The following is a 27,744-nucleotide window of genomic DNA, read 5'->3' on the forward strand; positions in this document are numbered from 1 at the left end:
CTCTGCTACAACATACACATATATTCTGCATAATTCTAAATTCCGGGATTCTAGTCTGATTATAGGAAGATGAATACTCACTTGCCTCACTTACAATGTTACTAATAGACCATTAACATCTCTCTTTGTATCAATGATCTGATACAATTTTAATCTAATTTAATCTTTAATCTAATAGGAAGGTTTTCTTATTTCTGTGTTGTCCAGTCATGTGCAAAACCCAATGCGACCCATATAGATAACATTTCCTTTAATAGACAAGAAGCCTAATGCCTTTTATGCAGTAAATGAGATGTATTTCTCCCATATATTTGCTCACTTGTCGACTGATCGCTGGGCTGTTCTTTCGATCCGTTCCTTTCCACCGTTCATCGGCTTGAGTAAAAGAGCATTAAGCTAATCAAAGCTTGTCCTACTGCTGTAACCTTCATATATTAGCTGTTATCTGCAGGGGAATCTGTCAGAAAGTGTTGTGCAGCGCCACCACAGGGAAAATGAAGCATTACATAGTGTTCATTGAAAGCAATGGTTTTCCATGTAATGCATGGACATGGTGGGTCCTCCAAAGAGAGAGACACTCTTTGTATGCATTCTTTTCTCGACATAATTGATGGAGATCCTGGATGACTCCCCTATTAAGTTACATCTCTCTTTTTTTTTATTGCAGAATGGATTTTTCAAATCAGGCAATCCCTTTAAGGGCCACACAAAAAAAATAATACAGCCCTTTAACCGAGCCCATGGGAAATGCTATATTGTGAAAGATTATGCATGGCATCAGTCTGATTTTTTTCGGGTTAGATGGGCTCCGAGCCAATGTGCTTTAGGACTTTCAAAACCGTATTATGGCACCATACGTTCTGAGTTGTACAGATGTAGCCAAGTTTAACTTGACTTTTTTTTAATAGCTTTTCGATGGCTTTTGGTGCATGATGCAACAAGTTAATAAGAGTCAAGATAATCAAGAATCAAGATAAACTTGGCTACATCTGTATTGGGCCGTAAATCTATAGGCCAAAACTATACCTATGTATGCCTCTTATTTTTTTAAAAAAAAGTTGTGCTATGTTCCATCAGATGCCATATTATGAAGGTATTCTCCTCTAGAAATATTACACCGAAAGCAAAATACCTCCATAATATGGTGACATACAGATGTAGCCAAGTTTATCTTGACTCATAACTTGCTGCAGCGCGATATCACACAACAAAAGCCATTGGGAACGTTTCCTGACACTGTATATTTAATGTGTTAAAATCAAGATAAAGATGGCTACATCTGTATGTTTCCATAGAACAAGTATAGGAGCTCTGTATGTGGCGGTTCAAGCTCTGTGTACATGGTTCTTCTGTGCGGCCTTACAGCAGTTCTAGTAGATTAGAAAAACATGGCTGCTTTTATCCTGAAACAGCGCCACTCTTGTCCATAGGCTGTGTGTGGTATTGCAACAGCACCTTAAACTGGGTTGAGCTGCAATACTAGACTCATCCTATGGAAAAGAGTGGCGCTGTTTCTGGAATAAAAAAAGCTACTTTTTACTAACCTCATACAGAGGTTAGAACCTAGACTTTAGGTAATTGATTATATGGAAATTACCTCTGCTTCACTTTCCAAAGATAACATGCAGGGTCATGAGTAGGCAAAGACATTTTTACTATAGCTTGTAGTCTGGCGTCCATTGATGTATTTGTGGGAAGTTATGGAGTGTAGGATAAAGGTGGAGTGGCGCTTTAATTCTACATAAAAGTTTTAAAAAAAAATTGCATAAAGTGACAAAGACTTTAATACATATTACGGCCGGTGTATTGTATGTGCCGTACTTTCTCCAAATTTTTGAGTGAATGGTCCCATGAATGGTGGTTGTGTTCATGTAGCTTTTCAATTCCATATGACCCGTGTTTTGTGGTTGCGGGTGAATACAAAGGTCACATGAACAATGAGCAATGATGTAATGGAATGAATCAATATCGGCCAGGCCACTAACCCAATCATTCCCGTTGTATTCTGTTGCCATAGAAGATCCGAGTGTTCATTCATCTGTGAGGTTTATCACTAGTACTGAAGGTCTTGTGCTTTATAGGACATTGCTGAACTAATTAATGAAACATACCTAGGAGGACATTTATGAATACTGAAGTGAATCACCACTGAACAATATTTTTTAGTCTAAATAGATTCAAAAATTTGTGCTGATTAATTTCTTAGTATATTTTATAGCATATTTTTTCTACTACAAAGATCCAAATCCCCTACAATAGAAAAATCCAATTGCTTGCAGTCACCACTAGAGGGGGCATAGGAGCTTACTGCATACTGTTTATGTACTGAACTCAATAACAACAACACAGTATGCAGTAAGCTCCCCTAGTGGTGGCTGCAGGCAGTAACAATTATAATTTTTTTGTTAAAATGTATTCTTTATTCCAAAAACCTTTGAACAATTTATACAAATCCTTATTACAAAAGACCATTACAAACAGTATTTACAGATAGTAGACTAACATACTTCCTTTTCCATTTTCCCCCCCTAACCTCACCAAGATAACCCCATCCCCCACCACATCCAAATTGATCTCAAAAAGAGAAAGCGAAGCGAGAGAGATAAAAAAGGTCAGCAATATGTTTTATAATCTCCAACGCTCAAAGAGGTACCATATTTTTCAGACTGTAGGACGCAATTTTTAGCAAGAATAAATCTTGCTAAAAAGTCCCCGCGTCTTATAGTCGGCAGTCAAGGGGCCCGGCTGCACCAGACCCCCCTTCTGGCAGTGCAGACACAGCCGTGTTCTCGAGAGATCACGCTGTGACGTCACTCACAGGTCCTGCATCGTGTCGGCACCAGAGGCTACAGTTGATTCTGCAGCAGCATCGGCGTTTGCAGGTAAGTAGCTACATCGATTTACCTGCAAACGCCGATGCTGCTGCAGAATCATCTGTAGCCTCTGGTGCCGATGTGTCCTCGCTCGTCCGACATGATGCAGGACCTGTGAGTGACGTCACAGCGTGATCTCTGGAGAACACGGCTGTGTCTGCACTGCCAGAAGCTGGGCGTTCTGAAGAGAAGTGGATGACACTTCTATACACAACGCCCAGCTAGTAAAAGTAGTAAACACGCCCCGATGTACGCACATAATACACGCCCAGTTGTACTTTTACTTTTCAACACGCCCAGTTGTACTTTTGCAAGCCTCATTTGCATAAATACGAAAATGGTCATAACTTGGCCAAAAATGCTAGTTTTTAAAAAATAAAACCGTTACTGTAATCTACATTGCAGCGCCGATCTGCTGCAATAGCAGATAGGGGTTGCAAAATCTGGTGACAGAGCCTCTTTAAAAACACCAGAATTGTTGTTTTTGGTCACTTTAGCGCAAATTATTTTTTTTTATAAAAAGTGAACAAAAAATCGTATGTACCAAAAGATGGTGACAATAAAAACTACAGCCCGTCCCGCAGAAAATAAGCCCACACACCGCTCAAACGATGCAAATATATAAAAGTTATGGCTCTCAGAATGTGGTGAAACAGAACAAATTTTTTTATTTAACAAATAGTTTTACTTTGTAAAAGTAGTAAATATTAAATAATTTTTTCCTATTTTCTGTTGTCTAAAACCTGGGTGCGTCTTATAGTCCGAAACATACGGCATGTTGATTCTTTATTATATTTCTTATTGGAGCCGCCGGTTTGAAAACAAATCATCACCTCAACCAGTTTTCGAAGTTACGATATTTGGTGGAGCTTTGGCCAGACACTTTCTACAATATTTTGCGATATATAACAGGGAGTTAATAAATATGGGTGTAAGCCATGTACCCAAAGGGATCTCCCATAGACCTAATACACCATTTCTCCCATAGACCTAATACACCATTTCTAGCAGACAATTCCACAGAAAGGTCGTAGATCTTATTGATATGTTCTATAATAATAATTTGTATTTATATAGCGCCAACATATTCCGCAGTACTGTACAGTTCAGGGGGTACATTGTACAGACAATATCAGACATTACATAGTGACAAAACTAAGTTACAATTCAAATAAGAGGGGTGAGGACCCTGCTCGCAAGAGCTTACAATCCATGACTCCTTCCCAAAAATGAAACAATTTTGGACAACGCCCCAAAAGATGAACTAGACCCGCATCATGCTCTCCACATTTAGGTCAATTACAAGAGTCGCGTTTTCCGATTTTGTATAAAATATTAGATGTATAATATATTCTATGCAGTATTTTAAATGTTACCACGGTCACAAAGCGGGGTGTGGACCCACTGGGCCGTACCGTGTAGCGGGATGGCAGCTGGCCAAATAAGTAAAGTACAGAGTTCAACAGTTTAGCGAGGATACCTCAGGCAACGTAGACAGTAGCGAGGCAGGCACGTCCTGAACCAGGCGGGGGGGAAGACGTCAGGTGAGGCGTAGCAAATCAAGCGTAGACTGTAGCACAGCACGGCAACAGCACAGCACGGCACTAGAACTGGGTAACACGGAAACAGGATACGGGATACAGGAACAAGGTACACTGGGAAAGTGGAAGACACTGGGAGACCATTAGCACGACAAACTATGGGTAACAAACAACGCTCTGGCAAAGAGCAAGAGGGCAGAGCCCTTTTTTTTTATAGCCCAGGGCATCCTGGGCTAGATTGAAGACTTCCTGCAAGATGCGCGCACTGGCCCTCTAAGACCGGGCGCGCGTGAGACCGGAGATAGTCTCGATGTCCGGAAGTGAGTGCCGGCACCTCACAGGAGGACGACGCTGCATGCAGCTAAGATGTCCATGGCCACGGCCGTCGAGGTTTAATTCAGAACGACGGGCCTTGGCCATAGACGTTACAGTATCCCCCCTCTTACGCCCCCTCTTCTTGGGACGAGAGTGGGAGAGAAACTTCCTCACGAGGACAGGAGCATCGATGTTCTCCTCTGGCTCCCAAGACCTCTTTTCTGGACCGAACCCCCTCCAATCCACTAAATAAAATGTCCTTCCACCCACCTTCTTGGTGGCCAGAATCTCCTTTACTTCGAAAGTCCCCGATGAGTCGCCAGGGACAACTGCGGAACTAGGAGTCCTGGAGTAGCGGTTCAGGACCACGGGTTTCAGCAGGGAGACGTGGAAGGAGTTAGGAATGCTGAGGGTAGGGGGAGCTGCAGCTTGTAGGATACCGGGTTGATCTGTAGCAGGATTTCGAAGGGTCCAAGGAACCTAGGGGCAAATTTGCACGACGGCACCTTCAGCCAGATATTCCTAGAAGACAACCAGACTTTAGTCCCTGGAAGGAACTGTGGAGGCGCCCGTCTTCTTGTATCTGCCTTTCTCTTCATGCGGTCCACCGCCAACAGTATAGAAGATCTGGTCTGTTGCCAAATCTGTAGAAAGTCCCTGAAGGTCGAGTCGGCTGCAGGAGCCTGGGACATAGTAGAAACAGGAGGAGGTATATGAGGATGCTGACCGTAGACGATGAAGAATGGACTGGAAGTGGTCGACTCACTGGTGTGGTTGTTATAAAAGAACTCTGTCCACGGGAGCAACTGCACCCAATCATCATGGCGCCTGGAAACAAAGTGATGTAGATCGTTCTCCATAATCTGGTTAACTCTCTCAACTTGCCAATTGGACTGGGGATGATAGGCCAAAGAGAAGTCCAATTTTACACCGAGGAGACCGCAGAGTGCTCTCCAAAACTTAGAGGTGAACTGGACCCCTCGGTCCGAGACAATATGCAGGGGCAAGTCGTGCAGACGGAAGATGTGTTGTATGAAGAAGTCAGCCAATCGCGTAGCAGACGGCAGGCTGGTCAAGAAATAAAATGAGCCATCTTGGAAAATCGATCCACCACCACCCAGATCACACTGCAACTCGCAGAAGAAGGAAGATCCATGACGAAGTCCATAGCGACATGTTGCCAGGGGGCAATGGGCACAGGCAGTGGTTGGAGCAGGACAGCAGGTCTGGAGTGAGCAACTTTATTTGCTGCGCATACCGTGCATGAGGAAACAAAGTCCATAAAGTCTTTGGGTAGCGTGAGCCACCAGAACTGACGGGTGATTAGATCTTGGGTCTTACGAACACCTACGTGACCTGCCAGCTTAGAACTGTGACCCCAGCGAATAATTCTTCCTCAGTCAGCCAGACGCACAAAAGTTATTCCGGGAGGAATGTCTCTAACTTGAAAGGAGATTCACAGAGAAGATGCAGGATGGGTCAATAATATTCTGTGGAGATTCCATGGTGTCCTCAGTTTCAAAAGAGCTAGACAAGGCGTTGGCCCTCACATTCTTGTCGGCAGGTTGGTTGTGGATTTCGAACTGGTACCGAGCAAAGAACAACGACCACCTGGCTTGACGAGGATTCAACCGCTGGGCTGTCTGTAGGTTGGTCCAATTATTGTGATCTGTGAAGATCAGGATAGGATGAATCGCGCCTTCAGTAGATGTCTCCACTCCTGCAGAGCCAGCTTGATGGCCAGTAACTCCCGATCCCTAATTGAGTAGTAGCGCTCTGCAGAATAAAACAGCTTAGAATAGTAGCCACATACCACAGTCTTGCCTTTCGATCCTCTCTGGAACAACAGTGCACCAGCACCAACCGAGGAAGCGTCCACCTCTAACGAAAACTGTAGGAAAACATCAGGACGGTACAGAATGGAGGCAAACGTGAAGGCTTTTTTTAAGGATTCAAATGCGGCTTTAGCCTCTGGAGTCCACATCTTGGCATTCATACCCTTCTTAGTGAAGGTGGAGATAGGAGCAGTCAAAAATGACAAGTTGGGGATGAACAGCCAGTAGAAGTTGGCGAATCCTAGGAAGCGTTGTATGGCCCTTAAGCCTTGGGGGCGTGGCCACTCCAGGACAGCCTTTACCTTCTGGGAGTCCATCTTGAGGCCCTGATCGGAGATAATATAGCCCAGGAAGGATAGAGACTTCTTCTCAAATACACACTTCTCCAGCTTGGCATAAAGGCGATTCTCTCTTAGACCGAGCAACACCTGGCGGACATGACTTTCATGAGTTACTGGATCTGGGGAAAAAAATCAAAATGTCATCGAGATACACCACAACACAAATATAAAGGAGATCACGAAAAAAGTAATTGACAAATTCTTGAAATACTGCGTTACACAGGCCGAAGGGCACAAATAAGTATTCGTAGTGCCCATCACGAGTATTAAAGGCAGTCTTCCATTCGTCACCTCGACGAATCAAGATCAGATTGTAGCCCCCCCCCCCCGCAGGTCCAGTTTAGAAAAAATTCACCCCGTCCCCGTATGCGATCAAACAGTTCAGAAATCAAAGGCAGAGGGTACCTGTTCTTCATCGTGATCTGGTTTAGGCCTCGGTAGTCAATGCAAGGTTGTAGCGATCCATCTTTTTTCTTAACAAAGAAGAACCCCGCTCCGGCCTGCGATGAGGATTTATGAATGAAACCCCTCTCCAGGTTCTCCTTAATGTAGGCCATCATAGACTAGGTCTCTGGCAAGGAGAGAGGGTACACTCTACCACGAGGAGGAGACGATTCAGGAACCAGGTCAATCGGACAATCATATGCCCGGTGTGGCAGCAAGGTCTCAGCCTCCTTTTTGTTGAAGACATCGGAGAACATGGAGAAACAAGAAGGCAACCCTGTCAAAGGCTGAAGAGGGGCAGGCTGTGGTGACTGGATATGGCCCAGACAGCGGTCAAGACACTTCGGGCTCCACTGGAGAAACTCTCCAGAGTTCCAATCTAGGACGGGGGCCAAGGCAAACCCAGCAGCACGGGTTGACGGCCTTGGACAGGACAAACAGGGAGATGTGTTCAGCATGAAGGGCTCCCACTTGGAGTCAGGCAATGGCAGTCCATCCACCGAGGCAACGATCAACGGCCTTTCAAGCAGGATAGTAGGCAACTGAAGAAGATCCACAAGGCCCTGGCAGATGAAGTTGGCTGCAGAGCCGGAGTCCAGATAATCAAAGACCGGATGGGACCTCTCGCTAGCAATGATGGTTACAGGGAATGAATAGTTTGGAAGAGAGTTCTTGATTCAATGTGTTGACGCCCAGTGTTGTCTCTCCAACCAAACCTAGTTTTTTGGCTTCTGAAGGCACAGGCGCACAACATGGCCAGCGAGGCTGCAATATAAGCAAAGTCCAGAGGTGCGCCTGCGCTGTTTCTCTTGGACCGATAATTTTAGTTTGTCTACTTGCATCGGGACCTCGGGCAAAGCAATAGAAGCAGGCAAGAAGGGTTGCTGGAAGTTGGGCGCCAGTCTAGGGCACCGACGCTCCTCACGAACTTTGTGAGATCTCTCCCTAAGCCTTATGTCTACCCGAGTGGCAAGCAGAATCAAGTCATCCTAGGGAGGAGACAGGTCTCGAGCAGCCAGTTCGTCCTTGATCTCGAACGACAGGCCATGCCAAAAGGATGCCACCAAGGCCTCATTATTCCAGGATAGCTCTCCTGCCAGCGTCCGGAACTGAATCGTATACTCGCCCACGGAGGTGTCCTCTTGGCGAAGGTTGAAGATGGCAGTGGCTGCCGATGAGACTCGCCCTGGCTCCTCGAGAACAGTTCGGAATATTCGCACGAACCCCTGGAAATCTTGGATCTCGAGTCCCTGACGTTCCCAGATAGGATTAGCCCATGCCAGGGCCTTGCCAGTCAGGAGGGATATGATGAATGCGATCTTGGCTCCATCCGACGGAAATGCTCAGGAGTGCAGGGTAAAATAAATGTGGCATTAGTTCAGAAACCCCCGACATGCACTGGCGTCTCCATCGAACCGAGAGGACAATGGCAGTGAGAACCGAGGATCCGGGCAGGAACTGCCAGGAGGAGTAACAGGAGGATCGTCTTGAGGGGCTTGCATAGCGCCAGGAAGAGAAGCAACTGGCGTCCCTAGCTGCTGCGCCATAGAGTCCACTGCCGCAAGGAGCTGATCCTGCCTAGCTCGGAGATCCAGCAGGTCCGCCTGCATGGCTTGGGAGGGTGCCAAGCCTTTGATTTGACCAGCGGAGTCCATGGCCAGAGCGTACCGTCACGAAGTGGGGTGTGGACCCACTGGGCCGTACTGCGTAGCGGGATGGCAGCTGACCAAATAGGTAAAGTACAGAGTTCCATAGTTCAGCGAGGATACCTGAGGCAACGTAGACAGTAGCGAGGCAGGTACGTCCTGAACCAGGCGGGGGGAAGACGTCAGGTGAGGCGTAGCAAATCAAGCATAGACTGTAGCACAGCACGGCAACAGCACAGCACGGCACTAGAACTGGGTAACACAGAAACAGGATACGCGATACAGGAACAAGGTTCACTGGGAAACTGGAAGACACTGGGAGACCATTAGCACGACAAACTACGGGTAACAAATAACGCTCTGGCAAAGAGCAAGAGGGCATAGACCTTTTTATAGCCCAGGGCATCCTGGGCTAGATTGAAGACTTCCTGCAACATGCGCGCACTGGCCCTTTAAGACCGTGCACGCGCGGGAGCGCGTGTCCGCCGGAGACAGTCTCAATGTCCGGAAGTGAGTGCCGGCGCCTCATAGGAGGACGACGCTGCATGCAGGTAAGATGTCCATAGCCACAGCCGTCGAGGTTTAAGTCAGAACAACAGGCCAGGACCATAGACGTTACAACTAGCTTATAGGATGAACTTATCTCTGATCTAGCTAAGGTAGTCCAAATTTTTTCCCACTGTGTGTTAGATATAGTGCCTAAAACCCTCGACCATTTTAACCTTTTATTATCATTTTTTTTTTATAGATTTTACCTAGGCAAACCTTCCTTATTTTAGTGTTCTCAAAAAAGTGTGAAAGTGACCAGTTATCCATTGTGTAAATCTCCAACGCTTCTCCGCAATAATGTGTGTCGTAGATGGAGGTACTTAAATGTATCCGTATTGTTATTGTCACAGCTGTGGGGTATATGGACCCACTAGGCTTCTCCGCCATAGCGGAGAAGCAGCTGGCCAATCAACAACAGTGTCTCGGATAGGAGTACCTGGGTAGATGATCAGGCAGATACTCGAAGTAGCAGACACGTGGTGAAGAAGGCCCAGATGATGCTTGGCGTAGCAGATGACACCAGATGTAGCAGATGACACCAGATGTGGCAGATGGCAACAGACGTGGCTAATGAGGCACAAGCGACTCCAACAATAGGCTTAGGCTCAGGAACAAACACAGCAACAGGATACAGGTTACGGGAACACTCAGAGTAGGATACAAGTAAGGGACCATTTGCATAGACGAATACAGAAATACAAACAGCGCTCAGGCAAGGAGAGGAAGGGTGGAGCCCTTTTTAAAGTCCAGGGTGTCACTGGATTGATTGGGGAGCTTTAGACAGGTGCGGGACACAGGAGACACCCTACAGGACACAGGAGAGGGCTGCAGCCGTGTGTGTCGGCGTCTCTGAGTAGAGAGACGCCGACATGAAGATACAGGTCAAGAATTGTAATCTGCACACCTTGATTGTGTTCATGCCTTAACGCTCTACTCAGATCACCGTTGTCCAGTGATACCCTGCTCATCCAATGTACACAGAGAATATTACATACTCAGAAATGTACTATCACTAAGATCATCTCCAGTCTCCCGACACACATACTGGTACCCTCTTTATTGTGGTAACTGTACCTAGGATATATGTAACTGTATCTTCCTATTGTTTTTAATTTCTTCATCTTATTCTGTAAATATTTGACATAGTTGTATATATTATACTGTATCTGGCCTATATATGACATATTATGTTATGCTGTGTTATGTACTATATGGTATACTCTCCAAAACTCATGATATGCTATCAAATAAATTATATGTATATATTTTTCTAGTGCCCGACGAAGGTCTCACGACCGAAACGTTGACGTTGCACGTAAAGCCTCTGGCATTTATCCTAAGATATAAACAAATAAAAAGATAATTTTTGAACACAATCAAGGTGTGCAGATTACAATTCTTGACCTACATCTGGGTTGGGACCCTATCTCGAGCACCCGAAGATACCGGTGCTGTCTGAACACAACCATAAACATGAAGATACAGTCCTGCGGTCGCGACTGCCAGTAAGTGGGACGTGCCGGTGGTCAGCGACCGCGGGCATAACACTTATTAAAGTACATACACTACCGTTCAAAAGTTTAGGGTCACTTAGAAATTTCCTTATTTTTGAAAGAAAAGCACAGTTTTGTTCAATGAAGATAACATTAAATTAATCAGAAATACACTCTATACATTGTTAATGTGCTAAATGACTATTCTAGCTGCAAACGTCTGGTTTTTAATGCAATATCTACATAGGTGTATAGAGGCCCATTTCCAGCAACCATCACTCCAGTGTTCTAATGGTACATTGTGTTTGCTAACTGTGTTAGAAGGCTAATGGATGATTAAAAAACACTTGAAAACCCTGGTGCAATTATGTTAGCACCGCTGTAAACAGTTTTGCTGTTTAGAGGAGCTATAAAACTGACCTTCCTTTGAGCTAGTTGAGAATCTGGAGCATTATATTTGTGGGTTCGATTAAACTCTCAAAATGGCTAGAAAAGAGAGCTTTCATGTGAAACTCGACAGTCTATTCTTGTTCTTAGAAATGAAGGCTATTCCATGCGAGAAATTGCCAAGAAACTGAAGATTTCCTACAACGGTGTGTACTACTCCCTTCAGAGGACAGCACAAACAGGCTCTAACCAGAGTAGAAATAGAAGTGGGAGGCCGCGCTGCACAACTGAGCAACAAGACAAGTACATTAGAGTCTCTAGTTTGAGAAATAGACGCCTCACAGGTCCTCAACTGGCAGCTTCATTAAATAGTAGCCGCAAAACGCCAGTGTCAACGTCTACAGTGAAGAGGCGACTCCGGGATGCTGGCCTACAGGGCAGAGTGGCAAAGAGAAAGCCATATCTGAGACTGGCTAATAAAAGGAAAAGATTAATATGGGCAAAAGCACACAGACATTGGACAGAGGAAGATTGGAAAAAAGTGTTATGGACAGACGAATCGAAGTGTGAGGTGTTTGGATCACACAGAAGAACATTTGTGAGATGCAGAACAACTGAAAAGATGCTGGAAGAGTGCCTGACGCCATCTGTCAAGCATGGTGGAGGTAATGTGATGGTCTGGGGTTGCTTTGGTGCTGGTAAAGTGGGAGATTTGTACAAGGTAAAAGGGATTTTGAATAAGGAAGGCTATCACTCCATTTTGCAACGCCATGCCATACCCTGTGGACAGCGTTTGATTGGAGCCAATTTCATCCTACAACAGGACAATGACCCAAAGCACACCTCCAAATGATGCAAGAACTATTTAGGGAAGAAGCAGGCAGCTGGTATTCTATCTGTAATGGAGTGGCCAGCGCAGTCACCAGATCTCAACCCCATAGAGCTGTTGTGGGAGCAGCTTGACCGTATGGTACGCAAGAAGTGCCCATCAAGCCAATCCAACTTGTGGGAGGGGCTTCTGGAAGCATGGGGTGAAATTTCTCCCGATTACCTCAGCAAATTAACAGCTAGAATGCCAAAGGTCTGCAATGCTGTAATTGCTGCAAATGGAGCATTCTTTGACGAAAGCAAAGTCTGAAGGAGAAAATTATTATTTCAAATAAAAATCATTATTTCTAACCTTGTCAATGTCTTGACTATATTTTCTAGTTATTTTGCAACTCCTTTGATAAATATAAGTGTGAGTTTTCATGGACAACACAAAATTGTCTGGGTGACTCCAAACTTTTGAACGGTAGTGTATATATCCTTTAGGCAATCAAAACTAATAATTTTACCCTTATCTATTACTTGTGATAGCTTAGTTGATACCTTTTCCAATCTAAAAAGAGGAGTCCCTCAACTTTATGACTTCTTTAGGGATTTATTGGCCAAAGTGGGGAAAACTTTGTGAACTTCCTTATATTTCTTTTAGTAAATGACCCATACTTTATGCATGGGCCTGCCACTTATACATTCAAAGTCCTGCAATATACCAGAATAAAGCAATTCGTATATAGCAGCAAATCGTCCCTTTGACCATACTTCAATCAGATATCTATTAAATAAAAATAAAAAACTTCTCCAATCAATCACATATTGAATTTGTGTGGATAAAAAGTAGAGATAAAAGTTTGAAAATTCCATTCCTCCGTTACCAAGATAATTGCAGAATTGAAATGCCTTATGCACACAAACATATTTTTTTCCTCCCGTAAATACTGGTGTAAATACGGGTCCTTTGTCACACGTATTCGACCCGTATTCCACCAGTATTTATGGACCCGATTTTTCTGCACTAATCGGCAGCCCCTTCTCTCTATCAGTGCTGGAAAGAGAGAAGGGGCAGCCCTTTCGGGCAGAGTTTCCGCAGCGATTGTAGGTAAAAGAAGTTCATACGTACCCCGGCCGTTGTCTTGGTGACGCGTCCCTCTTTTGACATCCAGTCCCATCTCCCTGAATGACGCGGCAGTCCATGTGACCGCTGCAGCCTGTGTTTGGCCTGTGACTGGCTGCAGCGGTCACATGGGATGAAGCATCATCCCGGGAGGCCGGACTGGAGGAAGAAGCAGGTAAGTTAACTTTTAATACTATTAACTCCAGCAGTAATCACTGTCCCGGGTGCTGAAAGAGTTACTGCCGATCAGTTAACTCTTTCAGCACCCTGGACAGTGACTATCCCCTGACGTCGCCTAGCAACGCTCCCGTAATTACGGGTGCACATACGTAGCCACCCGTAATTACGGGAGCCCCATAGACTTCTATGGGCCTGCCCGTGCTGTTATTACGGCCTGAAATAGGACATGTTCCATATTTTTCAACGGCACGGGCACCTTCCCGTAGCCAATAGAAGTCTATGGGCCCGTAATTACGGCTCGTAATTACGGGCGTTTTTACGTTTGTGTGCATGAGGCCTTTGGGTTTTTTACTCTCCCAGAGAAAGTCAGAGACAATGGAATAAATTGACCCAAACAAATCTTTTGGGATCATTACTGGGCAGCTAATAAAACTTTATAAGATCTTAGGTAAAATAATAATTTTAATTAACGCTATCCGATCTGACAAGGAGAGATGAAATCTCCAATTCCTCAACTTTACCTGTACCCAAGTTAAAATAGGGGAAATATTAAGTTCAACAAATCCTAAACCATTTAGGAATAAAAATACCCAGAAACTTGAAGGAGCTAGAATGGGTGATACCTCCGTCGCCACTGCCAACCTGACAGATTGTATCACCCAGAGAGAGACAAAAACTATTTAGGCCTCATGCACAGGACCGTAGTGGTGTGCAAGGCCCGTGAATTGTGGCTCGGACGGCCGCGGAGTGTCATCCGCTGGCCACTCGCAAATCACGGGTCATGCACATGGCCGTGTTCATTCATTTCAATGAGCCCTGACAGCAAAATGCGTCCCATATAGGACATGTCCTATCTTTTTGCGGTCCAGGCTCCCGGCAATGCACAGACCGTGGAAACCACGGTCGTGTGCATGGGCCCATAGAAACGAATGGGACCGCAATTCACCCACAGATTTGCGGGTGAATTGAGATCGCAAAAACACATTTGTGTGCATTATACCATACCCCAGTTTATTGAGAGACAAGAGTGTTCACCAAACTCATTTATTATCTCCATGACCATTGCATAAGTCATTGATACATTATCCAAATAAATTATTGTCGTCCGCATACGGGGAGATTTTGTTCTTACTAGCACCTGGGCCAAAACCCATTACTCTGTTTTCACTTCTAATTGTTACAGCCAGAGGTTTAACAAAGATTGCAAAGAGCAACGGGGATAGAGGACATCCCTGTCTCGTCCTCCGCTTTACCCTAAATCTATCAGTGGTGTGATTATTCACCAAAACTTGAGCGTTTGGATTAAAATGTAACAGATTGACACAAGCTATAAATGTATCCCCAAAGCCAAAGGCCTTCATTTCCATCCATGGAATGACCAGTTCGTATAGTCAAAGGCCTTTGTGGCATCAAGTGCTATTAAAGCTTTATCCTCTTTATCCTGGAGGCCAACTTGGAGGGAAGTGAAGGCCTTCCTAAGATTAAACATATTCGAGCCTTGTGGCATAAACCCTATTTGATCTACTACTATTTGCCTAATAAATCTCTTACGTCTTATAGCTAAAACTTTCACAAGAATTTTAAAATCAGCATTTAATAGGGAAATAGGCCTAAAATACTTAACCAGCGCTGGGTCCTTCTCATGTTTTAAGACTAAAGTAATAATAGCTTTGTTCTGGGATTCAGGTAGTCTGCCCATTTTATGTGAGTCCTCAAAAACCTGCAGCACAAATGAAAGCAGAGTCTCCTGAAATCTTTGATAGATCTCTGAGGGAATTCCATCAGTACCGGGTACTTTAAGCCTGGGCAGAGAACTGATTGCGAGTCTAAGTTTGTCCAATGTCAAAGAGGAATCAAGTGCATCCCTGGCTTCCCTGGTAATTTTTGGTAGGGGTAAGGCTTTGTTCACATCTGCGTTAGGGTCCCGTTCTGTCGGAGCTTTCTGTTGGAACGGAGTCTTGATTGACACAAACGGAAACCATAGGTTTCCATTTGCATCACCATTGATTTCTTTGGTGACGGATCCGGTGCCAATAGTTTCCGTTTGTCAAAGTTGTGTAAGGGTTCCATCGTTTTGACACAATGTATAGTGCAGTCGACTATTGATTCCATCAAAACGACAAAACCCTTGCTTTTGCGGCTGCTGCTTCACATTGAGTACTACTGTTTAGATTACACCTACCACTACACCTAAATCCACCTCTATACTGACATATAAGGACAAAATAAGTTGACATTTTACCGCTGTTTTTTGAAAGGTACAGTACTGTGCAAAAGTTTTAGGCAATTGTGGAAAAATGCTGCAAATTAAGAATGCTTTCAAAAATAGAAGTGTTAATAGTTTTTAAATTACTACAATACAAAGTGAATGAACAGAAGAGAAATCTAAATCAAATCAATATTTGTTGTGATCACCCTTTGCCTCTAAAACAGAATCAATTCTTCTATGTACACTTGCACACAGTCATGGATTTTTTAGGATTATAGTCAGGTGTATATTAACCAATTATACCACATTATACCACAACTGCCTAAAGCGTTTGAACCGTACTGTACATTCACTTCGAAACTCATAATTCATAGAGCAAGTGTGACTAGAGAAGGAACAGAGGAGTAAGTAAAGCAGGTGCACAGCGCAGACCTTAGTTTGACAACTTATGATTACTACTGTCAGATTAGGTAAAAGGTAAAACATGGTATTTCTAAAATATATAAGAAATTATTATTAGTCTATCCCGAGACTAAAAGTATAAATAAGGCACGAGGAAGAAAAAGGTCCCAGGATTATGGTGCGATTACAGATCACGAATGGTTAGTATTTTGAAACTAGTAATGGAGTTGTCTCGATGAATTCCATACAGAATGTCGCAAAACTAATACACATATATGGTAACGCCGCAATCGTAACGACCTGTACAAAGTTAACACGTTATTTAAACCACACAGTAAATGGCGTAAGAAAAAAGAAAATGCAAAAAAACTGTGGTGGAATTGCTTTTTTTCTATTCATGCCCCCAAGAAAACCTCAATATGGTCATATAAAAAAAAAAAAATACAAAAAGTTATGAGTTTTGGAATGCGGCGACAGAAATTATTTTTTTCCCCCATGAAATGTGTTATTGTGCCAACGTAAAAAGACTATACATATTTGGTATTACCGTAATTGTACCGACCCATAGAATAAAATGTAACTGTTATTTATGCAGTACGGTAAACGGTTACATTTAAAACGCACAAAAACAATGGCAAAATTGATGTATTTTTTTCAATTCTCCCCCAAAAATCAATATGTTATATGTAGCCTAAAATGTTGCCATTTAAAAATTCAACTCATTCCGCAAACAAGTCTGTCGACTGTAAAAAAGAAAAAAAAAGTTATTGCGGCACAAAAGCAAATGATTTTTTAATCAAAAAAGTGTTTAATCAAAAAAGTGTTTAAATTGTGCAAAAGTAGTAGAACAAAAATAAACTATATAACTTTGTAATATCTAATCGGAACGAATCGCAGAATCAAGCAATCATGTCATTTTTACCGCACAGTGAAAGTCGTAAAACCGAAACCAAAACAATGGTGGAATTCTTTAGGTTTTTTTCCATTCCCCCCCAAAAAAATATTAAGATTTTTAATACATTATATGTACCCCACAATGGTATTAATAAAAAATACAACTCCTCCTGCAAAAAACAAGCAGTAAATGGCAGCGTTGACCGAAAAATTAAAAACTTATGGCGCTCGGAACGCAGTGATGAAAAAAAGAAAAGAGTCGCCTAAAAGGGGTTAAGATTGTGTATATTTAAGAAGAGCCCATATTTTGAAATGTGTCTTTATTATCTTTCACAGGGGCGTAGCTAGGGGGGGGCAGGCGGGGCATGTGCCCCGGGCGCAGTTTAGAGGGGGGGGCCAGCGCCACCTCCTCCTGCACTATAATTGTACGTGTGTCTATAGGACACAGGTACAATTAGAAGCAATGAATGACCGGGCACGGAACGTGCCCGGCCATTCAGCGCCTTTCCACGAGTGAAGCAACTGGTACCTTTTGTACCAGTGAAGCTTCCGTCGATGAAAAGGCACTGACTGACAGGGAAAGTCATCCTGCCCAGCCAATCAGCGCCTTTCATAGACGCTGTGTTCAACCCCCAGGAGACCTGCGCAGAAGAGAGCAGGTCTCCATGGCTGCCGGACGGCGTAGGAGCGGGAATAAGGTGTGTTTTAATATTTTTTATTTTTTTTAATTGTAATAAAAGTGTGGCTGTATCTACAGGGGGGACGACTTTGTCTACGGGGGGGGGGGGGTTTATCTACGGGGGGGACTTTTTCTTCACGGGGGGGCCTTCATCTACAAGGGGGACTTTATCTACGGGGGGGTTATCTACACGCGGGGGGCTTTATCTACGGGGGGTGTCTATCTACAGGGGGGGCTATATACTGAGGTGGGCTATCTATGGAGCACCATATACAGGGGTGGGCTAAAGCTACAGGGGGGGCTATATAAGATATAGCCCACCCCTGTAGATATAGTCCACCCCTGTAGATATATCCCACCCCTGTAGATATAGCCCACCCCTGTAAATATAGCCCACCCCTGTAGATATAGCCCCCCCTGTAGATATAGCCCACCCCTGTAGATATAGCCCACCCCTGTAGATATAGCCCACCCCTGTAGATATAGCCCCCCCTGTAGATATAGCCCACCCCTGTAGATACAGTGAAGGAAATAAGTATTTGATCCCTTGCTGATTTTGTAAGTTTGCCCACTGTCAAAGACATGAACAGTCTAGAATTTTTAGGCTAGGTTAATTTTACCAGTGAGAGATAGATTATATATTTTAAAAAAACTGAAAATCACATTGTCAAAATTATATATATTTATTTGCATTGTGCACAGAGAAATAAGTATTTGAACCCTTTGGCAAACAAGACTTAATACTTGGTGGCAAAACCCTTGTTGGCAAGCACAGCAGTCAGACGTTTTTTGTAGTTGATGATGAGGTTTGCACACATGTTAGATGGAATTTTGGCCCACTCCTCTTTGCAGATCATCTGTAAATCATTAAGATTTCGAGGCTGTCGCTTGGCAACTCGGATCTTCAGCTCCCTCCATAAGTTTTCGATGGGATTAAGGTCTGGAGACTGGCTAGGCCACTCCATGACCTTAATGTGCTTCTTTTTGAGCCACTCCTTTGTTGCCTTGGCTGTATGTTTCGGGTTATTGTCGTGCTGGAAGACCCAGCCACGAGCCATTTTTAATGTCCTGGTGGAGGGAAGGAGGTTGTCACTCAGGATTTGACGGTACATGGCTCCATCCATTCTCCCATTGATGCGGTGAAGTAGTCCTGTGCCCTTAGCAGAGAAACACCCCCAAAACATAATGTTTCCACCTCCATGCTTGACAGTGGGGACGGTGTTCTTTGGGTCATAGGCAGCATTTCTCTTCCTCCAAACACGGCGAGTAGAGTTAATGCCAAAGAGCTCAATTTTAGTCTCATCTGACCACAGCACCTTCTCCCAATCACTCTCAGAATCATCCAGATGTTCATTTGCAAACTTCAGACGGGCCTGTACATGTGCCTTCTTGAGCAGGGGGACCTTGCGGGCACTGCAGGACTTTAATCCATTACGGCGTAATGTGTTACCAATGGTTTTCTTGGTGACTGTGGTCCCAGCTGCCTTGAGATCATTAACAAGTTCCCCCCGTGTAGTTTTTGGCTGAGCTCTCACCTTCCTCAGGATCACGGATACCCCACGAGGTGAGATTTTGCATGGAGCCCCAGATCGATGTCGATTGACAGTCACTTTGTATGTCTTCCATTTTCTTACTATTGCACCAACAGTTGTCTCCTTCTCACCCAGCATCTTACTTATGGTTTTGTAGCCCATTCCAGCCTTGTGCAGGTCTATGATCTTGTCCCTGACATCCTTAGAAAGCTCTTTGGTCTTGCCCATGTTGCAGAGGTTAGAGTCAGACTGATTAATTGAGTCTGTGGACAGGAGTCTTTTATACAGGTGACCATGTAAGACAGCTGTCTTTAATGCAGGCACCAAGTTGATTTGGAGCGTGTAACTGGTCTGGAGGAGGCTGAACTCTTCATGGTTGGTAGGGGATCAAATACTTATTTCTCTGTGCACAATGCAAATAAATATATATCATTTTGACTATGTGATTTTTTTATTTTTTTTTATATATAATCTATCTCTCACTGGTAAAATTAACCTAGCCTAAAAATTCTAGACTGTTCATGTCTTTGACAGTGGGCAAACTTACAAAATTAGCAAGGGATCAAATACTTATTTCCTTCACTGTATAGTCCCCCTGTAGATATAGCCCACCCCTGTAGATATAGTCCCCCTGTAGATATAACCCACCCTGTAGATATAGCCCCCCTGTAGATATAGCCACCCTGTAGATATAGCCCACCCCTGGATATAGCCCACCCCTGGATATAGCCCACCCCCGGATATAGCCCACCCCTGGATATAGCCCACCCCTGTAGATATAGCCCACCCCTGTAGATATAGTCCCCCAGTAGATATAGTCCCCCAGTAGATATAGTCCCCCAGTAGATATAGTCCCCCTGTAGATATAGCCCACCCCTGTATATAGTATCCCACAAATATCTCCCCCTACAGTGCTCCACAGAAAGCCCACCCCTCTATATAGCCCCCTTGTACATATAGTCCACCCCTGTATATAGTGCTCCACAGATAGCCCACCCCTGTATATAGTATATACACGGGTGGACTATGTGTGGAGCACTATATACAGGGGTGGACAATCTAGTGGAGCACTATATGTACAGGGGGGCAATATACAGGGGTGGGCTATATGTGGAGCACTATATACAGGGGTGGGCTATATGTGGAGCACTATATACAGGGGTGGGCTATATGTGGAGCACTATATACAGGGGTGGGCTATATGTGGAGCATTATATACAGGGGTGGGCTATATCTACAGGGGGGCTACATACATGGTTGGGCTATCTGTGGAGCACTATATACAGGGGTGGGCTATATCTACAGGGGGGCTATATACAGGGGTGGGCTATATCTACAGGGGGCTATATACAGGGGTGGGCTATCTGTAGAGCACTATAGGGGTAGTTATTTGTGGGACACCATATACAGGGGTGGGCTATATGGGGGCACTATCTACAGGGGGCTCTATGGCAGGCACTATCTACAGGGGGCACAGTGTGTGTGTGTGTGACACGGTGTATGGTGCTATTATAATTAGAGGTGCAGTGTATGACGCTATTATATTTAGGGGCGTAGTGTGTGGTATAATGATAACTTTATCTTTGTTTATAGATGCAGAAATGTTGGAAAAGTGAGAAGCTGAAGACATGTGAGTGGCAAACTGCAGAAATGGGCTGTGACCGGGAGAATTCATCATAGAGGTCTGGACCGGATGGGGAAAAAGAACTAGAATCTGAGATATCACCGGTGAGTCACTCAATGTAAATGTTTATTCTGCCTCTAATCAGTAATGTAGTCACTGTACGATCTGCAGTGAGATGATGGGTGGTGTGATTATGATAGGATTTATTTTTTGTGAAACAGCATCTCCCAGCATATCCTTAACATTGTTCGGGCCATGCTGGGAGCTGTAGTTTTACGCCATACACACCTATACGGCAGGGGTTGCACTAAATTGAGCTGTATTTGTGCTGGTGCTGTATATATGTACTGAGCTTGGTTCTGTGTATAGAACCATATTGCTTGTAAGATGTACAAATGTGTTACATAAAAAGCAATGACACGTCGATTGCTAGAGAAAACAAACACGGCGAGGGGGAAGGAGATGTCGGGAAAGAGGTTGAGGGGGGGGGGCGCCAAACTGAATCTTTGCCCCGGGTGCTGGAGAACCTAGCTACGCCTCTGTCTTTCAAATACAATTTTGGGAGGAAAGATGTGTTATTTGTCAAAGGATAAAAATATTTGGATCACAGGTTTTTATCTTTCTTTTTATACACCCTAAAATCATGCTTTAGCAGCTGCCGCTTGACATTGGGCACAGCTGCTTAATGCACAGGTTTTTAAAATTTATTGGCATAGAAGTACAAAATAAGTTGAACCTCTTTATTTGAAAGGTACATTCACAGCATAATTGTAGACACTTTGAAAACTCACAATTCAAAGAGCAAGAGGGACTAGAGAAGGTAAAGTGGAGTGAGGTAGGACAGGCGCACAGCGAAAACCTTGAGGCATTCACAAATCCTATTACTTTAGCATCCGATTACTTCACTTTTGTCCTCAGCTTTGTTGCTCGATATTGAGGGCATATGAGAGGTAAAATAGGGATAAATTGGCGAATAATTCCTTGTTAGCAAGAATCGAGAAATTTTAACAGCAGTACCAGGGAGTAAAAAAGTAAAATAAAATAAGAATGTACTATATTCTAAAGTCATATTCCAAAAATTGATAAATTGGGTATACATTTAAATTAATAATTATGAATTTAACTGTCTATATAAACGTTTACAAATAATTTATTGGTATGAATCTAAAAGATTGGGCACTCATTAAGACTTGGTGATTTTGTATCGCTATGGCAAATAGACCAGTAGTGTGTTTTACTGCTCTTGTCTAGTGTCGCATTGATATATGAGTTTTCCGAACTTTCACCAATATATTTCAGACACTCTACTAAGGATCCATGATCTGTTTTGCCAATGCCTGTACTCCGATTCTTTGGCATTAGTGCCCAATCTTTTCGATTCATACCAATAAATTATTTTGAAACGTTTATATAGGCAGTTCTATTCTAAAGTCCCTTAATTGTTTTTCACATACAACATAAATTCTTGATTTATTTTTGTAATTGATCTTTTTCTGTCACATTCTTAAAAGGGTCCTTAGGGACATAAATATGAATGACCTATCCTTAAGACAGGTCATCAATGTTTAAATGGTGGGGCTCCAACCACCGGACACCCCCACCAATCAGCACAATAAAGGGGCTGTGCCATTCCAGTGGGGCTGACCTTGTCTTTGCCACCTGTTCAACATCATTGGGGCCAAGAGGAGGGAGCACAGCTATGGCTCACAAGAAGTGATGGGTTGACAGACCACTAAGGGGTTTTTTGAGGACAATAAAGGGGGTGATCCATAACTAGCACTGCATACTCATATACGGTTTCTACACAGGAACCCTCTGCTTTCTGTGTTTGCCCCTGGAATAATGGGTGATAAACACTGTAACACTCAGCATCTCTTACCTAAGTAGGGGACTAAAAAACAGTAAAGCTGAAAAAGAAGACAAAATAATATAACTGTATCACTTTGCAGATTTTTCCTCCAAACAGCAAAGAGCTTAAGCATATTAATATACAATTTTATTGCTCTTCTCCAACTTCCGGCACAGCGGCACCCCCTCCGATCAGCTTATGGAAAGGGCCACGGCACTCGTCAGCCTTTATTGCTTACCAAGCACAGCGCTGTATGTTTGGTAGTGGCTATGCCTGGTATTGCATCTCAACCCACCAATCAACCAACTTTGTGCAAGACGACCCCTTTCCTAGTATTCCTTTATGCCGGACAACTCCTTCCCAACATCTAGTGCCAGACCACTCCTTTATCTGTTCCTTTGTCCCAGACCACTCCTTCCCAACATCTCGTGCCAGACCACTCCTTTATCTGTTCCTTTGTCCCAGACTACTCCTTTCCAAGATATTTATTTGCTGTTGTGCCAGACCCCTCTTTTATTTTGCCCCTTTGTGACACACTACTCATTCCACAATTCCCCTATTAGCCCGATTCCTCCTTCTCAAGTTCTCCTCTGTGAGACTACTTTTCCAGTGTTCTTGTGCCAGTGCACAGTGCTATTTTCACGTCAAAATGACAGACACCTCAGTGAATCCTGACAGACCCCATTGTAAATCAATGGGGTCCTCCAAGTTCCGCTGGTATCCGTTGTGCGGAAACCACAATGCAGGTGTCTTCAAAAATGAAGTGTTACAAAGTTCCTATTGAAATCAATGACTGTTCATGTAATACACAGACAGGTCTTGTCCTCCATGGTGTGACAAACTCTTTGCAGTCGATCTCTGTTCTGGCTAATAGATGAGACCAGACAACCCCTTTAAAGGGGTTGTCCGGGCACGGGGCGGTTTTTCATACTGATGACCTATCCACAGGATAGGTCAACAGTATATGATCGGTAAGGGTCCGACACCTGGACCCCACACACATTGGCTGACTCTGGCACCAGAAGTTTTGAAGTGGTTGGTAACGGAAGCAGAAGGCACCGACCACTGTATAACGGCCGTGCTGCAACACTGTCTGGGTGTCGGACCCCCGCTGATCATAAACTGATGACCTACCCTATCCTGTGGATAGGTCATCAGTATGAAAAACTGCCTCATGCCCAGACAAACCCCTTAAGTACTCATTTAGGGCTGAGCGTCCTGTACATTTCCATGTTGCGCGGACCGTGTCACCCAAAAGCTTAATTTCCCCGTAGCACTTAAGTTGATCATACAAAAATTGCATAAAACGTTTTCTCTGGCAGCGCTGTTTGCTATGTACTATAGGGAGACAGAAATGTATTCTGTGCTAGGAGTAGAAGCCAAACACAGAACCAACAAATCCCCTGAAATCCTGGCAGAGTGGGAATAACATGTGAAGGGTTCTTATTATTAACAGAAGGCTAAAACAGCTTGAACAATGTCGGGCTTCAAAAATACTGCGAAAAAGAAAAAGAAAAGAATGCAACACGTCAGTCCAAAATATGCTCCTGCGAAGCTGAAATCGGCAAGTTTCGACATAAATTTATACTGCGGAGGATTCAGGAATCGTCGCAATGGCCTCACCCTGATCTGGCTGATGATTAACCAGTTCTGACCTAAACCTATCCTCATGCAGAGAAAGTTTTAACACAGTATGAGGCCTTATTTACACGGACATGTCCGTTTCGCAGCCGGCATCATTATGACACTCTTTTTTTATGTTTACAAACAGAAAAGCACGTGGTGCTTTTCTGTTTTCATTCATTCTTTTTTACTATTGTTGCGCGAATCACGCGCGGCACCCGGAAGTGCTTACGTGTGCCGAGCGCGATTTGCACACACCCATTGACTTCAATGGGTACGTGCTGCGCGAAACACGGCCAAATATAGGACATGTCGTGAGTTTCATGCAGCGCACATACGCTGCGTGAAATTCACTGACAGTCTGAACGGCCCCATTCAGTAACGTAGGTCCGTGCGACGCGCGTGATTTCCAGGCGCCTCGCACGGATGTATTATACGTTCATGTGAATAAGGCCTAAGTATAGTACCATACCTCCCAACTTTCATGTATTGCAAAGAAGGTCAAATGATGTGGCGCGCATTGCGCATCAAATTTTTCTCCTGGTGAGCCACAACTCTAACCCCGCCAAATCCCCGCCCATACACAACCAGTTTAGCCCACACAGTATCAAGCTCCCATAGTGCCTCCTCACAGTATAATGTCCCCATAGAACCCCCCCCCACACAGTATAAAACTCCATTGTGCCTCACACACAGTATAAAGCCCCATACGGTATGATGCCCCCTTAGGATATGTTCACATGAGGGCGTCCGTTACGGCTGAAATTACGGGGATGTTTCAGCCTGAAAACATCCCCGTAATTTCAGCCGTACCGGCATGTGCAGGCGCTTGAACGCCGCGTCCATTACAGCCGTAATTAGCGCTGCTATTCATTGGAGCCAATGAATAACGGCTCCAATTACGGCCAAAGAAGTGACAGGTCACTTCTTTGACGCGGGCGTCTATTTACGCGCCGTCTTTTGACAGCGGCGCGTAAATTACGCCTCGTGTGAACAGACAAACGTCTGCCCATTGCTTTCAATGGGCAGATGTTTGTCAACGCTATTGAGTCGCTATTTTCAGACGTAATTCGGGGCAAAAACGCCCGAATTACGTCCGTAAATAGGCCGTGTGAACATACCCTTAGATGAACCCATACAGTATAATGCCCCATAGCTGCCCCCCATACAGTGTAATGCCACATTAGCTGCCCCATATAGTAAAAGTACCCGGCGGAAAGCTACAATGTATGTCTATGGGAAAAATATTCTGTTCTAGTTCTTGCATTGCAAAATATTTTTTCCATAGGCAATGTACATTGTAGTTTTCGGCAGCGCATTTTTACGCTGCCTAAATACACCGCGTGCGAGAGCACCCAAACACACAAGATCATAATCTTTAGATGTGATCGTAATTATTGGGATCCCGTGTGTTAGACACACACATGGCCCACTCTCAGCCGAGCTGTCAGTTCAGCTAGACTGACGGAATCGGCTCATAGTGAAGGACACAGCTACACAGAGGATACATGAAAAAAAAGGTGTACATAGCTTTTAAATTTACCTTTATTAATAAAATGTTCTGCGCAATCACACAATGTTTAAATGTGCCATCTGGAAACTGTAGGAACATCCTGACATTGTACGGTTGGCTAAAATACAGCGCTTCCCGCCCACTCTCTGTTGTCTCTAGCCAGTATATTTCAACTTCTAGAGGGAGTGGTGAATAGGTTATAACTGGAGCTACACTTTAAAGGCTATGTACAATTTTGGGGTCTTTTATTTTCACTTGAATGGGACAACACCGCAATGCCTTACACAGCCGCTACGAAACTAACGGTGTGTGCAAGTACTAAAAGCCTGAAACCCAATGTAAACAACACAGAGCTTGCCGCGTTCGCTTGAGCGCCACAGCTCCTTCAAACAGCTGATCGGCAGGGGTATCGTCAGTCGGACCCCCACCGATTAATTGTTGATAGCCTATCCTAAGAATAAGCCATCATTTTTTAAATTCTAGATAACCCCTTTAATGACTTATTCGTAGTCGATTTTTCCACTGTAGATTTTGCAGCAAATCCATGTCAAAATCCACAAAGGTTACATACGGATGTAGCCATCTTTATCTTGACTCTGATAACTTGCTGCAATGTGATATCACACAACAAAAGCCATTGGAAAGTCATTGAAAAAGTCAATATAAAGGATCTTTCCACTGTGTATTTAAAGGGGTTGTCCACTACTGGACAACTGATGACCTATCCACTGGATAAGTCATCTGTTCAGTAGTGGATAACCCCTTTAATGCATTAAAAGTCAAGATAAAGACGGCTACATCTGTATGGTTACATTTCAGCAACAAATCTTGGCGACATATGGGGCATGCTGCGGATTTGAAAATTCACTACCTGCCCTTACATATCTGCCAATATTTTTTTCAGCAGGATGTGCATGGGGTTTTGTAAAAACTGATTTATTAGCATTGTACTTTAAATTTGTTGCAGATTTTTGGTGCAGAATCAACAGCGAATATCCACAACAAATATGCCATGCGTAAATGTTGCATAAAGGGGGCAAGTTCCGTCCCGATGCCTAGGGCAGAATGAGTTGTAAATACGGTCCTGCCTACAACTCGCTGCCCCCACCACCCGATACATACACATTGCTCACCAGCAGCCAAAGAATTACCAAATTCTAAGAAAGGCTATGGATTCTTTATTCTTTATGGTACCGATACGCATTAGAGAGAACTCGGCCGACGATCTATTGTGTATGAGGACCACCCAACTCTCTCCCGACGACAGTTGTCAGGGGGCAGAACGATCAGGCATGTTGAATGCCCAGTCCTTTGTTTCCACAGAAGATAAGCGACTGTCAGAGGTGTCTGGCACCGGCTTATTCCCCTCGGTCCTTAGAAATAAACATGCACGCCTGGTGGAGCCAAGTGTAAATATATACAAGGGAGTCGGGTAAAATAACTATTGGCCGGATGAGCTCATTCGGCTGATAGAAGGACATAGACACTTACAAGTTCTGAGCATACCTCCCAACAATTGAATCCACATCCGTTGGATATTTTGAGCCCCACCTACTCCCCCCTCCCCCCGTTCCAGAGATATGGCCCACTGTTGTGTTGGCTCCCTCTATGCTAATTTGCTGTAATTTGCCAGGAGGGCATGATCTACCCTCAAGCTGCCTCACGCTGATTGGTCAGCATCAGAGGCATGGAAGCTAACTCCACCCCGTTGGCTAACTATAGCAAATTAGTATAGAGGGAGCCAACACAACAGTGGAATATCTCTGGAATGGGGGGGGGGGTGCAGGAAAAAAAACAAAAACAACACTGGAATCAGGGAGACAGCGTGATTCAGGTCAGTAAACCAGTTCAACTTATATGACCTAGTGACAGGTCCTCT

General features: G+C 44.2%; 1 long non-coding RNA gene across 2 annotated transcripts in view; it reads right to left on the bottom strand.

The window, feature by feature from the left end:
* LOC142742042 (uncharacterized) overlaps nucleotides 1-27,744 on the bottom strand; it is a 171,654-nt gene that overhangs the window by 55,454 nt on the left and 88,456 nt on the right. Inside the window, exon 1 of one of the 2 annotated variants that reach the window (XR_012881270.1) lies at nucleotides 320-394. The exons of the other annotated variant lie outside the window; for it this stretch is intronic. This is a non-coding gene — a long non-coding RNA (uncharacterized LOC142742042). Of the gene's footprint in view, nucleotides 1-319; nucleotides 395-27,744 lie in introns of those variants that run through there. 2 annotated transcript variants of the gene reach the window in all.

This window comes from Rhinoderma darwinii, chromosome 2, assembly GCF_050947455.1.
Source record: "Rhinoderma darwinii isolate aRhiDar2 chromosome 2, aRhiDar2.hap1, whole genome shotgun sequence".
Lineage (NCBI taxonomy): Eukaryota > Metazoa > Chordata > Amphibia > Anura > Rhinodermatidae > Rhinoderma > Rhinoderma darwinii.